The sequence below is a fragment of the Numida meleagris genome, chromosome 2 (genome assembly GCF_002078875.1).
Source record: "Numida meleagris isolate 19003 breed g44 Domestic line chromosome 2, NumMel1.0, whole genome shotgun sequence".
NCBI classification, from domain to species: Eukaryota; Metazoa; Chordata; class Aves; order Galliformes; family Numididae; genus Numida; species Numida meleagris.
The window spans coordinates 106,454,994-106,472,203 of record NC_034410.1 but is presented as its reverse complement, the minus strand read 5'-3'; the positions used below and the strand labels follow the sequence as shown (position 1 = coordinate 106,472,203).

General features: G+C 40.0%; 5 non-coding genes across 5 annotated transcripts; 3 read left to right on the top strand and 2 right to left on the bottom strand.

The window, feature by feature from the left end:
- Window positions 2,543–2,615, bottom strand: TRNAA-AGC. Its single transcript has one exon. It is a non-coding gene; the product is annotated as a tRNA-Ala (tRNA).
- TRNAA-AGC lies at window positions 9,433–9,505 on the top strand. The gene has a single exon. It is a non-coding gene; the product is annotated as a tRNA-Ala (tRNA).
- TRNAA-AGC lies at window positions 10,035–10,107 on the bottom strand. The gene has a single exon. It is a non-coding gene; the product is annotated as a tRNA-Ala (tRNA).
- On the top strand, window positions 14,105–14,177 carry TRNAA-AGC. Its single transcript has one exon. It is a non-coding gene; the product is annotated as a tRNA-Ala (tRNA).
- TRNAA-AGC lies at window positions 14,704–14,776 on the top strand. Its single transcript has one exon. It is a non-coding gene; the product is annotated as a tRNA-Ala (tRNA).

Sequence of the window (17,210 nt, the reverse complement as noted above, 5' to 3'; positions counted from 1 at the left end):
AAAACAGGTTCCGGGAGGAAGAAATGGCATAAGTTTGCCAGCAGAGAGATGCACCCTTATGCTGAATGACTCTAACAGGTACCCTATTTCATTCTTTGAATGTTGACTTAAGTTTATTGGGATAAAATGTATTATTTTATTTATGCAACACTGAATTTAAAAATAAAAAATGCCTGATAACTAGAAGCTGAACAAATTCAAATGTATAAGTTCCTTTTTTTCCAAGCTATCGAATATTTACATACAGTAATGAAGTCACTTCTCACCCTCAAAAGAAGAGCTTCTCTTTGAAATACAACTTCAGCTCACCCAGAGAGGTGTTGGATGCCCCATTCTTGGAGACATTCAAGATCAGGCTGAACCAAACTCCGACCAACCAGATCTAGCTGTCGATATCTCTGTTCATTCCAAGGAAGTTGTACTAGATGGCCTTTAAGGGTCCCTTCCAACTCAAATGATTTTATTATTCTACTTAGAACTTGGCTGATGGCTAATGGTAATTATTAGAACAAGAACCTTCTATAAACTTTATAGTCAAACACCACATAACATATCTTATAAGAAAACTTAGACCTGGGTGCTCAAGTCAGAAAACTAATTGTACTACAATCATGTTGTGAAATAAACTTATTTATACAGAGTTTAGATTTTTGTACACAGCTTCTACAGACAGCTCTCTTGCTCTAAAAATGGTCTCCGGAGTTGCCAGAGTGATGGTCTCCAGGCTCAATCCCATCCCTCGGCAAGATTGTTTTAGTAATATTTGGAACAAGGTCTTGAGGGAAGACAAATAAAGAATAACGTTTCCCCTTCTCTCAGACTACAGCAAGCACAGACATATGATAACTGTATCTTATAGCAAGTCTACTGCAAATGTTATTTTTAACTGAATAATTAACTTGTATAACACTAAGTGAGATATTATAGAGGACATAAATCTGTATGAATGGCAATAAAAATACAAATCAAACAAAGCTCAATTCCCTCGTTTCTTTACATAGAATATGTAAATACAACTACTGACTCAGAAAGTGCAGGTACTCTCACGAGTAATGTATTTGGGAGCTAGAACCTTTACCCTTCACTATCCAGTCCATTCTTTAAAAGACAATGTATCTAAAAAGTAAAGACATAAAACACCACATGGGCTAAGAAAAAGCTGTTACTTCTAGTCATATTGCAGTGCTTTTAGAAGCTCTACCAGACACCAAAGCTCCATTATAGGGAGCTGTATGTGAATATAATGAGCTATGATTAGTCTAGAGAATTTACAGTTAGATGCCACCATTCTACAAGTGACTGCAGACTGCACCTGCCTCACTGAATTTTCTCATTTCCTCATTTCTCACACACACAAGCTGTGTGTGATTAGCTGAGAATAGCTATTCATGCTCTTTAAAAGCAGAGGAAGCATCAGATATTACGCAATCATGGGAAAATAGCAAACTCAAAAGCAATATTAATCGCATAGAAAACTACTACAGAATCTTATTCCAAGCAAATGTACATGTAAATCATTACCTGAGCTCAGAAAGGACTCTTGAAGATCGTAACTCCTTTTTCTCCATAGAACCTCATTTGAAGTACAATGATCTAGCAGTTTTAAAGTTACAATGCATCTTTTCTCTCCACGATGTGGAGAATATAAGAAAAATAAGCAAACTCTGTTTCTATTCCATCCATCCAGAGGTTAAGCTCGTTCTTCTCTTGTCATAGGAGGATCTCTTGAACATCCATGCAGCACAGTATCTCACCCTTCCTTAAACTGAAACCCAATTCATAATTTTTGTTTCCTTATTTTCATTCATTTCAGTATGTGTACTCCCAAGATTCTGATTGCACAAATTGTCTATATTTACAGGGAAATTTTGCTCTGTTTCCTCATGCTGCCTCAAGCTGGGAGTACAAGCAGTGAAACAGCTGAATCAGCTAGTCAGAAAATCAGAATTAAAAATATCTCAAATTGACATAAAATGCACAAGCATAGTTTTACAGAGAAAATTTCCATGATATTGCACAGATGCGAACCTTCAAAAGGAAAGGACCTAATCTTGCTAGGAGAAGTAACATATGGAATACTGTAGCTCATTCTTTCTAATAAGTAGCTTACACAACAACAACAAAAAAGAGTATTTCTCACAGCACAAATACCAACTTTGATTCATACACTAAACTGTAATATAAAAAATAAATTTAGTAACTAATCCAATCATCAATTACATAACGCAATCACCAACAAAGTTCTTAAGGTACATTAAAAATCCCTAATTTATTTTTCTCTGTAATTTGTTCATGTTGTTCACCACTGTATTAAAATGTCAGTGTTTTGTTATTTTATATAAGGATTATATTACGCCTTGTACATAAAAGAAAGCCATACTATTTGGAAAACAGAAACAAAATACTGAAAGCAAAATGTGAACTTTTTTAGTTTACAACTCACCCAAGTTTTTCACATTTATTTCTTCTCGTATAATAATACAAAGAGGAGACATTTTCACTACTTTTTATTTCACAACAAATAAATAATGAAAACAAACACTGGAGAATGCGGGCATCGATCCCGCTACCTCTCGCATGCTAAGCGAGCGCTCTACCATTTGAGCTAATTCCCCACCTGAAAAAAAAAATTTGAACGAGACTTATACACTTAGAGTTACTGATAACTGCAATGCAACCACCTTTGATTATAAATTCATTGTTTCTTGCTGAGTCACTCCTTCCACTTACCAACAATCAACTGCAACACACAGCTGGAATCATGTGATACCTCTTTCAGCATGTATGCTGCCAGAATAATTTTATTCATCTCTTTCATAACACACTTTGTTACTCAGCTCTTCTCACATATGATGGTCTCCAAAAGAGCAACCTATGTAAAAGAAATCAAATGTATTATTAAAACAAAACAACAACTTTATTGAATAAATGTTCCAAATTCAACAATGAAGGCCAAGCTCATTCCACTCTTCAAGGTGTACATATGAAAAGCCTGGTCCAGAAAATGTTTAATGAGAGATAAGTACTGTATGCATGATGGAAACGTTTTTATACTCAGTGTTTATATATATATATATTTACCTATATATACTTATTTATTTTTATCTAATAAAGTAAGGAAAAATAAGTGAGCAGATTGAATGATGCTATTCTCATATTCCCAGAGCTCTTCCTTTTGCTAACAGGCTGTAACAGCCTGCAAAATAAATCCACTTTATGTGGATTATTTATCCACAATAATCCAATTTTCATTACAGAGAAAAAACCTGGTTTTGCCCCACTCTTGACACCTTCCTTTCTCCTCCTCCAGCATCCTTTTGGAAGGTCTGGCTTCTCTGGGCTGACACAGTCAAATGAAATTAAAACTCTTAATAATTCTCTTTTACTATTTATTACAGTGCCAAAAGCACCTTATTACTACATACCTCCTTATTTTTTCAATAGGAGAAGTCTCCTGGGTATCTTTTTGAAAGTTAAGCTTGCTTCTGTACATAAAACAGTGCCCTCGACGATAGAATTGAGACTACATTTCTCTGCAGGGTGAGAAACATTCATGAACTTTCCCTGATTTGGTATGGTAGTGTACATTTGCACACTTGCCCTATATATTGTTGCACGTACTTCTAAATTAAATAGCACATAACCACCGCAAGGTGATAACCTGCTGCTTGAACTTACACTCTTCCACTTGCAGAGGAAAGAAGATTGCTCTTGTGCTGCATTACAGCAGGCAATGAATTTTTGCAAAGTTAAGACGTGTTTCTCACTCCATAAGAATACAACAACAGAACAGAAGGAGTTATTTACCCACCAAGTCTAAGTCAGGCTAAGGGGAAATGAAATCAGAGCATGAATGGAAGTCAGATTGCCAACCGGCTGGTTTCTATCTGGCCTAGCTGGTTTTCATGTTGTCCTACTGCCTGCTGATGGTGCTGAATGGGCTGGTTTATGTACATTAGCACTTATATGATGGATGGCTTGGAGCTACCATACATATGCACTTAGCTGTTTCTGGAGCTGGATTTTTTGACAAGTGGCAACACAAAGCAGGAATACTTGAAAGTAACCCACTCTCTTTATGCAGTACAGCAGTATTAACTTGGTGCTTGAAAAGCTTTAATGTTTCCTGATTGTGCCAACCACAAGAAAATACTATATGGAACTAAGAATAATGGTATGTAGTAAAGATGTACTAAGTTGTCAGCCTCTAACATCATGAACAGTGCAAGTGAGAGCAGAAATCAGAAATAAGGCTGTTGTGGATTTATAGCTGTTTGTAAGCTGTGTTTGTCCATCCAGAGTTAAATATAGGCTTTGGGGGATGTGAATGCTTGTGTGTCGTTTTTTGCATGTTTGCAGAATGTTTTAGGATTAAAACCAGCATGAAAGCGATGCATCCAGCACTCGTGAAGAGAAGAGATAGCTCTGCCTTACAAATAATTAATTCTTCTATGGCAGCTGCTACAACATGCAGGGAAGATTCTGCACATTTTCGGCGCCCAAAACACTAGGGGGGAAACATAATAGCTTTCCGTATCTCAAAAAGTCCTCTTTCCTTCTGAAAGTTAATTAAAATAATTAATCATCTACTGTGAACGCAAAGCTTGAGCAGGCCCTGAGAAGGCATTATTGGCTGCAGAATATGGTCAAATCAGACCGCAGTGAAAGAAGTGGAGTATTTGGATAGTTAAGAAGAAAGCTACACAAGCTGTGTCTGTATTTTTCACCTGGGAAACCTTTTCACTGGTAGTCACAACTGTGATATAAAATACTAGAGAATTGAGGCGTGTGTTTTTCATGTGACCTTATTTATGCAAATTCAGCCACCATCTGGGCCTAGGACCTGCTTATTTGATCATCTGTAGAAGTTTAGAGTGAGGTAACTAACTAACAATAACTATTCCACAGTAGATAAAGGTCAGTCATTTTTAGTGGTGATGGCAAAGAGCATATTTAGACCAGGCATTGCTGACTTACTTCCTTGCTGGGTATTGCTATTCTAAGGTAAAGGAGAAAAACAAAACTTTTATTTATTTTTATCATCTGAAAAGATAAATCTTTGCTCATAGAAAGTTTAGATGTGTTTACTGTCAATTCAAATGCTGCTATAATTTTAATTGTCTGGTAAACACTTCAAAGCCTGCATTGATCTGGTTTAAGTGCTATTATTAATGGTAAGGTCAAAGAACATTAAAGTTTTTTCAGAACCTTTTCTTCATTTGAGAAGTGTTGAAGTATCCGTAATTTTACTAACAATATTTAGCAGTGGGAGCACTCATGACTACAGAAAGTCATTAGCTTTTTGCCATCGGAAAACTACCTCAGCCTTTGCTTGAAGAAAACTTTGAAAAATTCCAAATTTTTTCCTCCAGTTTGTTTTGGGAAATACCTTTAGCAATACGCTAAATGGGAAGGAAAATAAGAGATAAATGTGTAAATCCAAGTATTTTAGGGTTGTGCTCTCAAGTGCCGTCAACAATCAGGAATGTCGTTGTGAGGTAACAACAGCATCCACCTTAAACACAGAGCAATATACATTTGTTTAAATTGCATTTTACAGCCTCAGTGCCACGCCTGAGAAAATGCATGGATATGACCCTAGTTATAAATCTATATACTGAAAAAGGCATTTTTGTTTATTTAAATGTAAATACACTCGCAGACAAGGCTGTGCTTTTGAACAATCACGTACAGCCCTAGTGAGAGGACCAAGAACTAGGGTGTGTGCAATGCCAGACCTCCCCTCCCAGCTGTTTGATCATGTCACATGTGGAAAAAAAAAAACCAAGAAAAAAAAAAAAGGAATTGGGATATGGGAGAGAAGCTGACGGGGGAGCAGGCGCTGCTACAGAAGGTTCCAGCATTGGGTGGAGTCCTGTTTCCTAATGAGGGTGGAAGGAGGAGAGCCCTTAGGGTGGCTGTGGGGTGGATGGTGTCAGCCTGAGAGGCCCTCGAAGGAGAGGAGGTGGAAGGCTTTGTGTTCAGTCTTTCTGTGCTATAAGGTCGTCTGGTTGTGGTGTTAGTGTGAGTCTGGGTTTTGCAGGTTATGGGGTGTGGGCTGTAAGGAGGAGGTGCAGCCCTCAGAGTTCTGTTGGGGTGTACTGCTGAGGGGAGGGGGTGGTGGATTGGGCCCTTCTGTGGCTCTTCGTACTGTGGTACTGCTGTGCCTTGGGCTCTAGCCCTTCTGCGATTGCTTCCAACACCTGCTACAATGCCAGTCCCACATTGTATTAGTAAAAATTCTCTTCAGGTGCCGCTCAGCCAAAGGTCACTCAGTGTATCACTGAGACCAAGAAAGAAGTGGAAGGATCAAATTGGGGGATAACAGGTTGAAGAACACACTGAGGTGGGTGCTATCTTAAGCTGATTGCCTTTTAGTTCAGTTTGGTTGTGATGTTGTTGTGTTACAACTGTCTTTTGAGTACGCTGTAAGTAGATAGCTTCATCCGTGAATGCATCTTTTCTACTGACAGGTCTGGTTTCTCTGTTTTAATTAGAAAAGGACTGTTCAGTGGCATGTAAATTGACTAAAGATGAGTTCTTGCGTTTTCATGTGGACCTAAGGAATTACCTGCTAAATATACGCTGAACAGCAATTAGTTTTGTGTTTCTTATATTCTCTAATCTTTGTTCTGATCATTTACTTATCCAGTTCCTTGGGACTTTTTTCTCTTTTGTTTGATTGGATGAGATCATTCTACTTAAAACTATTAATCTAGAGAAGTTCTTGTTTACTGGAAAGTACATAGTTCTGTTCCTTAGTAAAATCCACGGGAGGGAGCTCAAGATACAGCAATCCTAATATATTTTTTTCTCTGACTGATGTATCGAGCATCAGGTTAGGGTGTTAAGTCATGCAGCCTGCAGTCCCAGTTTGTGAGGTCGGGAATACTCCATAGGTGCATCTGATTTGGAAGCAGACTGAGCAGGAGCCATAAATGTCAGCGTGTGCTGCATCCTTCCAGTAAATCCTGTTGCATTTTTGTGTGGTGAGGCAATTGCTAAATGGGTGTTTCATGTGGGAATGTGGCAAAAAGAATTAAGCTGTGAGCGCAGGCAACCTTCTTTTAATTTGAATCTGAGAGGCATGCATTTGTTATATTACAGAAGCACAATATGTAAGATGTAGATGAAGTCTAGCCTGCCGTTTTCTCCTTGGAGAACACAGAAACCATATTTATAGGCAGAGTGTTAGTTGAAGCAGTATTTTCTGCTGTATTTCTGCTTAAATTGAACTCAGACAGGAGCTGCTGTTGTCCACTGTCTGTGTGTGAAAGGTGGGAGCAAACTTAGGGATATTAGTATTTTATTAGTATTTCTTCTGTTGGTTAATGCATCCAGTAATACATCTGATATTTATATGCTGTCATTCTCTGTTAGATATAATCTTCTCAGATAAAGTGGTACAGAACATGTACTGGACTCTTCACAGTGCTCAGCTGATCTTTTCAAATGAAATTTAAAGCAGAAACCAGATGTGTTAAAATATGTGTCAGAGAAATTGAAGCTATGACAAAAAGCTTTTCTCTAAATTCCAGAACAAATTTCTATTCAAGAGAGAATAGAAGAAAATGGGAAAGGAAATGATGTGATTGATCAGCAGGGTATGGGTGTGCTTTGAAAGGTAAAAGGTTGTTCTTCAGAATGTTGAAGGCTATGTATAAATAAGGAAAATGAGATCATAAATTCTCATTAAAAGTGAAAATGTCCGCTAAAAGATTTTGAAAAAGCACAAAAGAGCATGAAAATGATATTTTGTCTTAAGGGTGCCAGGCAAAAATACATGAAGTCTGTAAAAGAAATAGACAATCGGAGTCACCTTTTTTGGAGATAGTCGAGATCCATCTGGATGCCTGCCTGTGTGACCCATTGTAGGGAACTTGCATTAGCAGGGGGTTTGGACTCAGTGATCTTTTGAGGTCCCTTCCAAGCCCTGCAATTCTGTGATTCTAAGGTGTAGAAGGAACGTTCAGGGGAGAAGCAGAAAGGGTCAGGGTAGAATTAAATAGATTACATTCGTGTATTCTTGTCCATTGTGGAGCCTAGGGCCTAGTGGCCCAAGGAATATGTTGCAGGGAGTGCTCACGTTTAGGCATTGTTAGGGGAGGTTAAAGAACATATTGGTTAAGTGACTAACGAAAATTCCCAGAATCATTGTGTAAGCTTTCATGGGTTTCCCTTAACTAAGCTATGCAGAAGTGCTTATCCATTCAGAAGAGGGCATGATCCTGCCTGGGCTCCATGTATGCAGGCCCATTAAAAAGACAACTGAAAGTTTCTGTTTGTTTGTTTTGCAACACTGGTATTATTAAGACTTAGATGATTTTTATTCAGAAAGAAAAACATGAGCATAAATCTGTAAGTGTTAGAGGTTTTCTTTTAAATTTGTTTTAAATTGCTCTGAAATAGTTAATTAAATGCTTATTCATGTCTGGAGGAAATTTGTGCTTTTTTGTGAGGGATTTTAGACTATCGTTTTGTCAGTCATAAAACACTTCCTGGCTAAAACAAGGAAAATATTCAGAGGGATTTTCAGTAATCAAACCATCTAATTTAAAGCTATTTTGTTTCTATAGTGTTCTGAAATGTACAGTGCCATGACAGTGGCATAAATCCAAGTTACTTTGGAAAGGGGAATTGGTGTCACTCTGGTACTCTGGAACCTTTTCATCATTAACTCAGAGCTGTGCCTCTAGTTACTGTATGACTACAAAAAGAAACTTCTGGATGTTTTCAGAGCTTCTTTTCATAAAAATCAAAATCCAACTGGTCACGTGAAAATATCACAGGGTAGAGGTAACAGCAAGCTTTTTTTTTTTTTTTTTTTTTAACTTCTCCAGACCTGCTGACTGTGGGGCTCTATCAGCCAGTTGCTGAAATGTCTTTGGTAGCTCCAAAATAAATGCAGCCATGAGATCATAATTATTTGCAACAGATTAATATCAGGTGCTTCTTTTTAAATTGGTAAGATCTGAGAGGGGGAAATATCTTTTCCCAAAACCTGTCGCTTCAATCAGGATGAGGCAGCAAGTACAAGATAATGGGAGAGAAGAGTATGTATTTGACTCTTGGCACTGGGGTTTGTGTTTAGACCGCTGGTCCTTACCAGGTAGCGGGGAAATTTTTGTTTTATAATAAAAGGAAATTTGCTTGCAACTGCAGGTCTACTTGGGATGTCCCTAGTTGTTTAGAAGAGGTGCAGTGCATAGTGAGGTGTGTCATGCTGTGATGTTCCTAAAATCTGTTATCAACACTTGAGTTGTATGGGATGCTATCCAGAAATTACAGGTAACTGCGGTGCATGCTGAGCAGAGGGAAAGAAGAGAGAAGGGCTGGACAAGTGACGCACTACATCTGGAGAAAATGCCCTATGAATCATCAGTGGGAGCAAGCCAGCTCCCGACGGGCAGCACTAAGGGCCCCCGCCGATGCGGGGAATTAGCTCAAATGGTAGAGCGCTCGCTTAGCATGCGAGAGGTAGCGGGATCGATGCCCGCATTCTCCATTGGCCGTTTGCTTTTATCTCTGTGTCATCTCTATGCCGTTTTTTCAGTTGCCAGTTGTAATATCTTTTTTTGCAGAAGACGTGTGTAAACATCTTTTTTTTTCCTCTAAAATTGTGATTGCTGCCTGCACGAAAAAGAAATCAGTCCCTGTTGGTGGCCTCTAAAGAACGGAAAATAAAAGCACACTGGCAGGCACCACTGTTGCTCCTGATTTTTAGCTTTGTAAATTTTAGAGTTTAGATGCGTTTTTGCAGCAAAGCGCTTTTGTGAGGATTAGATCAACTTTAGGCAGCACGTGCACAGCATTAGCGATTTCGCTGGACAGAACTGCAGTAGTATGAAAATTATCTTTCGTGAAGAAGTGCTTTTTTGCAGGGTTAACAAGTGCCACTCTGCTTACCTGTGGTTTTCTTCTATTCTGCTTGCCTCATGAAACGGTGTCTGTATATATATTTTCTTCCACAAACCCGAAGAATTCATGGAAGAAAATCTTAAGCAATGATAGATACAGCAGCCTTTTCAAAACACTGGAGAATGCGGGCATCGATCCCGCTACCTCTCGCATGCTAAGCGAGCGCTCTACCATTTGAGCTAATTCCCCATGCTTGTAAAGCCTGCAGGCGCTTGTACTGGTGCTGAGTCATAGTGTGCTTATTCTAATTGTTCCTTTCCACCAGGGTACTTAGTTTCTTATGCAAAGCCTGCACAGGTGTTTTTGTTGAAAGGAGTTTTTCTTCTTCTTCTTCTTTTTTTTTTTTAACTTGTTACAGTGCAAATACCAGATAACTTGTAAGTCTAGAAAGTGTACTATCAGCAGCTACTGAATGGCAAATGTCACTTTTTCTTTCCCATGTTTTTACAAATTACTTTCTTTTCTGTTAATATTTTAAGATATTTTATATGTAAACAATAAATGCTATGTCCAAAATGTTCATTCTTACCATAGTTTGTGGAAATAAAGTACTCATTTAAAATCATGGAATCATAGAATCCTTTGAGTTAGAAGGGACCCTTGAAGGTCATCTAGTCCAACTCCCCTGCAGTGAACAAGGACACTCACAGCTAGATCAGGTTGCTCAGAGCTTCATCCAGCCTGACCTTGAGTGTCTCCAGGGACAGGGCATCCACCAGTGCTCTGGGCAAACACTTCCTGTGCCTCTCTACCCTTATTGTAGAAATCTTCCTCCTTATACCCAATGTAAATCTCCTCTCCTTTAGTTTGAAATCTTTTCTCCTTGTCCTGTCACAGCAGATGTTGGTAAATTCTGTCCTCTTCCTTCTTATATCCCCACCTGTAGATACTGAAAGGCCGCTCCCAGGTCTCCCCCAGAGCCTTCCATTCTCCAGGATGAACAGCCCCAGCTCTCTCAGACTGTCCCCATAGGGAAGGTGCTCCATTCCTCGCATCATTTTTGTGGCCCTTCTCTGGACGCGCTCCAGCAGGTCCATGTCTCTCCTGTACTGAGGATTCCACATCTGGATGCAGTACTCCAGGTGAGGCCTCACCAGTGCAGAGCAGAGGGCCAGGATCACCTCCCTCGCCCTGCTGGCCACGCTTCTTTTGATGCACCCTAGGATACAGTTGGCTTTCTGGGCTGTGAAGGCACATTGCTGGCTCATGTCCAGCCTCCTGCCCACCAGTACCTGTAAGTCCTTCTCGGCAGGGCTGTGCTCAATCCTTACATTCCCTAGTTTGTACTGATAGCGGGTGTTGCTGTGACTCAGGTGCAAGACCTTACACTTGGATTTGTTGAACTTCATGATGTTCTCTTGGGTCACATCATCCTGATTTATATTCCACAGATGTCTACCTTTTTGTATTGATTTTGATGATTTTGTTAAAATGCTATTGTATCTTGAATGTATGGAGTCACTAGGAACCTTTCAGAGATATAGTAAGTCAGGTGTGGCCCACTGACAAATTTGTTGATAGGTTATTTAGAAAATGAAAAGAGGGGAGGTTTAGAAGTCAGGAGGAAATTTTTCACTCAGAGAGCAGGGAGGCACTGGCACAGGCTGCCCAGAGAAGCTGTGGATGCCCCATCCCTGGAGGTGCTCAAGGCCAGGTTAGGTGGGGAATGAGGTGATCTTTTGTGTACCTTCCAGCCCAAGCCATTCTATGAGAGACTGTGGAGGTAAAATACAATACAAAATCTGCTCATATAGATCATGCACACTGAATTCTAAATCATATCTTCCTTTGCAGTAGGAAGTACATTGGCAAAGCTCTATTTCTCGGTTATTGAATCAAGGACTGCTTTCTATATTTAAAGAACAAAAGCATACAAGTAGTTTACAAGAAGAATAATTACACTGACAGGCCTTTAGACAACAAAGGCAATGGAAATTATATAATCCAAGTTTTCTCACTTGCAGTTTAAATGCAGAAAAATCAGTTCTGCTAGTAAAATAAAACAGTAATCCAACAACGCATACACTGGGAATTTTCTCTAATGGATTTAGCTCGCCAGATGACAGCATCTGCTCAAAAGAAAATAAATTTTGAGATTAAACACCAGCAGGTTACAGCTTGTCTAAAGTAAGTTGCACTTCAAAATCAACATAAGCCAGATTCAGGCCATGATGTGGAACTAAAGCTGCTGTAGTGTTGCTATATTGTCCTATAACTTTTGTTGTGCATTTCCTCAGTCTGTGCGCTGCAGTGGATAAAGATTTGTTCTTATACTTCCTTGCAGTATTTTGTAACTGATTGTATCCACCATGCTGGAGTAAACTGGAAGTGGAGCAGAAGTGGTCTGAGTCCTTCCCACAGGAACAGGTCTCTGGCCCAGTGATGACCCATTGCACATCTGTCCCTGGGATTTTTATCAGATGAAATTTCACAAGGTTCAGCTCTAGTTCCGGGTTTCTGCATCTCCCTTGTGCAGTCTGAGTCAGTACAAAAATGGCAGAGTACATCTCCCTGTTTTTCATCTGCAAATCTCACTCTGTTGCCACTGAAATGGCTGAAGTTTGTGAAGGTCAGCTTACAGTTTTGTTTGATGCCAAGTCCAATAAGGATGAGGAAAGATCTCTGCAACAGTACTGTTTCCATTCATTACAAATGAGTATCTCATTTTGACAGTCCATTGTTTCAAGATATTGAATTTGTTGTGATTGCCAGCTTTCTGCATAAGAAGGTGAGTAAAACTTTCTAATTTATCCTTTTGTTTGGAATACCAAGCTTCCTTACCTACACAGCTGAAAATAATCTGACTTTTTAAGTTGTTTTTTTTTTTTTTCTATCTCTGTTCTGTGTTTCAGCTGTGAAGGCTTTGTGTCCACATACATTGATTTAACCTGAATCACTTCAGTACACACGGCAGTAATGATACAAGATCATATTACCAGGTTTTACTTCTGCTTTCTAGATGGGCTTCTTAGGGCCAGTCAGGGCAAACGCAAGTTTTGTGTTAACTTTGAGCTACTCCATTGCAGCGCCATCTGTCTGTGGCGTTGCTTCCCTCATCAAAGAAAGATAAATCACATCAGTTTGGACAGGTTGCTACCTGTTTGCCTAGTTTCTACAGTGGTTCTCTAGAAAAGTTTCTTTTTTTCTTTCTGGAGAATATTTTCATTTACATACCCATGCATATACAGGTGAGAAGAAAAATGTCACTGACATGGTGTAAGAGTTGATGCGGTGATAAGCATTATAGAAAACTCTGTCAAACAATGGCAGGTAATCAATAACTGTAACAACCCCTGTATAAACACCTTATGAAGTAAACAGTGCATCTGCTGTTGAGTGAAGCAAAAATAAGTGTGTTTTGCTGTTGCTGTGGGTAGAACTGTTATAACAATGGTAGGTCTCTCATTAATATTTCATTAGTGTTCTACTATACTTGGAAGTATGAACATATGTAAATGCTTCGTGCAGGATGCAGTGATGTTTTCTGCAGTTTCCCATCATAATAACTGTTTCATTCATTGTTTTACTCCATAAATATGCTCTTTAATACTACTGACTTAAACTTTGATTTTGAGCCATTGATATGGAGTGTATTCTTTGTTGTGACAGGACAAGGGGAAATGGCTTTAAACTGGAAGACAGTCCATTTAGACTAGATACTAGGAAGAAATTCTTTACTGTGAGGGTGGTGAGACACTGGCACAGGTTGGCCGGAGAGGCTGTGGATGCCCCCTCCCTGGAAGCATTCAAGGCCAGGCTGGATAGGGCTATGAGCAACCTGTTCTAGAGGGAGGTGTCCCTGCCTATAGCAGGGGGCGTGGAACTAGATGATCTTAAAGGTCACTTCCAACCCAAACTATTCCATAATTCTATGATTAATTCTAGTTTAGTAAGGCATTAGTTAGTTATTCTAAGGAATAGAATCTTCCTTACTTTGCTTTCCCCTCCATGTTTCATGGGAGCAGAAGCCACCTCACTTGCCTTTATTCTTTGTATTGTGCTTGCTTAATTATCCCTGCCATCTTTGAGGAAGGAAAAAATAGACAAGCTCAAGGTCAGATGGTCGTAAGTGTTCTGAATAGCTGCCTTGGGGTTGCTACCCTGCGTAGAGGAGCAGTTTATGAAGGAAACACTGTGTTTGTGGTTACTAAAATCTGTGATTAGAGGATAAATTAGGACTGTGGGAGGGGAATTAGCTCAAATGGTAGAGCGCTCGCTTAGCATGCGAGAGGTAGCGGGATCGATGCCCGCATTCTCCAGTGTTGTTTTGCTTGTAGTGGAAGAACATGCCATTAACTACGAAATGTGTTTTCATGTATTGAACTGCGATTTTGAAGTGAAATAAGCTGTTAATTTTTAGATTCTCATGTTTTATTTCTCAAATGCTACTGTATGATTGACTAAATTTAAGTAACTATATATTTTCATTAAAAATACATATATATAAGTAGAGACTGACTCATGGCAAGGAGAAGGGGAAGGAAGAATTAAATGCCAGAACATAATACCTGCCAGGAATTCCAAGTAATACAGTTAAAAAAATATATTTTATACACCTGGAAAACATATTTATTCCATTTTCTCTTATTTCCAAATGAACTGATAAGAAATGCGAAATGAAATATTACAAACTGATGGTTTTAAACTTGTTGCAGAATTGAAGTTGAATGCGTTCTCATTTATGTAGTGCAGGAGAGAAGTGAAAAATGCATGCATTTTAAAATGTGCAGATCCATACACTCTGAAGCTCGGAGTTTTATCATCCCTATTAATGGTGAAAAGGGGGGGGAATTAGCTCAAATGGTAGAGCGCTCGCTTAGCATGCGAGAGGTAGCGGGATCGATGCCCGCATTCTCCAGTGTTTTGCTAAACATTAAGAATTAGAAACTACTAAAAATAGGACACTATTTCAGTAAAATGTTAATTTTGTTTTAATCATAGTAAAACTGAGCTGACAAAATCAGGCTTCTAGAAGTGCCTCAGTCCTCCATTGTAACTCTTGAATCTACCTAGGCAACTGAAATCAGATTTGGCAGAAAGATGGAGAATTCTGCAGTATGAAGATTTTTACTGGCTTAATGGAAAAACAGTGGATGAATGAAGGTTGGAGACCTGACTCAGTGTGCCTTTTCTCCAACTGTCCAACAAGGATATGGTTTGATCAGGCAGCTGGGCCTTGGTGAGATCAGTACTTGAAGAATAGTCCTTCCCCAGCTGCCTTTCCTGGTCCCCACTCAGAAGTACAGTGTCTCCTCTTCATTCAGTGTTTTTGTGAAGCCATATTATGAGCTGGATCAGGGAACTGGTCAAAATTTTAGGGTTAAAATTGACACTCATCTTGCCTGAAGTCTGTGTCCTGGGAAGGGCACTGTAAGCGTTCTCTTTTATCTGCAGGTTGTAGTCAAGCTTTTCAGGCTTCTCTCCTACTTTTTTTCTCTTGCAGAGTCAATTTTAAAAGTCTAGTGCCTGTCACACTTGTATTAGAGCTTGAGATATAACCTCAACTATTTTTTCATTCACTGACTCTTGGGCATGCCTAGAAAAGCATGTTCTGGTCTTTGTAGACCAAAGATGCAAGAACTGTGGTAGTAAATGCCATCATTCTGACAACTGTCTGTTATATGCTTATAGCTACTATATATGCTTATTTTCAACAAGTTGTTCTCAGTGCACGCAGGGCTGGCACTATGTTCTGATTCCATCAACATCCTCCACAAAGTATGCACTGTGAAAACAACTCCTGATCATTATCCTTGATAGGTAATTTTGTGTCTATTGTTTTAAGAAGCCTAGATGAAGATTACTTACACATCTGCCTCCCAGAAATATTGAAGGATCACTTTTTTTCAGGGAAAGGATACCTTTCCATCTTCTAGCATGACCACTGAGTACTCTGGTATTTCTCCAAAAAGATCATTGGGTATTTTTTATCTTCATGAAATTAAGGCACAGTACACAGATAGGAGACGTTTCTTACTAACGTCAGTCTTCAAGTTTTCCCCCAAGGGTTGTGCAAGGATTCTAATCTACTTGTTGAAACCTAAATAAAATAGATTGTGAAGATCAGCTATGCTGCTTTGTACAGGTGTGGAAGGTCTGTATAGTGTTGTATTTTGCTGTAAAGAAATTGCCAGAACCAGAATTTGGGAGTATTGTTTTTTTCCGAAAGGAGATAGCATGTCTGTTGGGATCATTCTTAATTTTCAATTAAAACAGTGTTAATCCTGCTGTGACTTCCTGATCAGCCTGGGCTGTTCTTTTTAGGGAATGTACAATAAGCAAGTAGTTACATGAACTTTAACAGCTACCCGCTGTGTTGTTGAGAAGCTGGGTCAGGACAATAGTCACAGAATCGCAGAACATCCCAGGCTGGAAGGGACCTACAAGGATCATTAAGTCCAATCCCTGGCTCCACAAAGGACCACCCAAACTCAAACCCTGTATCTGGGAAGTGTCCCAACACTCCCTGAGCTGCAGCAGCTCGAGGCCGTGCCCACTGCCCGGGGCAGCCTGCTCCATGCCCACCACCCTCAGGTGCAGACCCTTTCCCTAACCCCCAGCTGCCCCTCCCCTGACACAGCTCCATGCTGTTCCCTGGGTCCTGTCACTGTCACCACAGAGCAGAGCTCAGTGCTGCCTCTCTGCTTCCTGTGAGGAGCTGCAGCCGCCATGAGGCCTCCCCTCAGCTCCTCTGCTCTGGGCTGAGCAAACCCAAGGACCTCAGCTGCTCCTCACACACCGTACCCTCAGACCCTTCCCCATCTCTGCAGCTCTCGTTTGGACTCTCTAATAGCTTTACATCCTTCTTATGCAGTGGCACCCAAACCAGCAACCAGTGCTGGAGGTGAGGCCGCACAACACAGAGCAGAGTGGGACAACCGCTTCCCTCACCACCAGTGCTGGGCCTAATGCACCCCAGGGTACGTTGGCCCTTCTGGCTGCCGGGACACACTGCCAGCTCAGATTCAAGTTGTCACCGACCAGAATGCCCAGATCCCTTTTTGTGGGGCTGCTCTCCAGCCCCTCGCCCCCCAGTCTGTACATACAGCCAGGGCTGCCCCATCCCAGGTGCAATTACTTCTAACAGTGACAGGAACTGTGGGATCCTGATGAGTAGCTGTTAAATAGCAGTGGAACAAGGGTGGAACTATTAACCAAATCGATGTTGTCAAGACTGTTGACCTAGAAAGATACTGAGATACCAAATTATTACATTAGTGCAGAAAAATCTGCTTACATACTGGCACTTGAGTTTCATCATTATGCAGTATGAGATTAAGAGCTTAATAGCT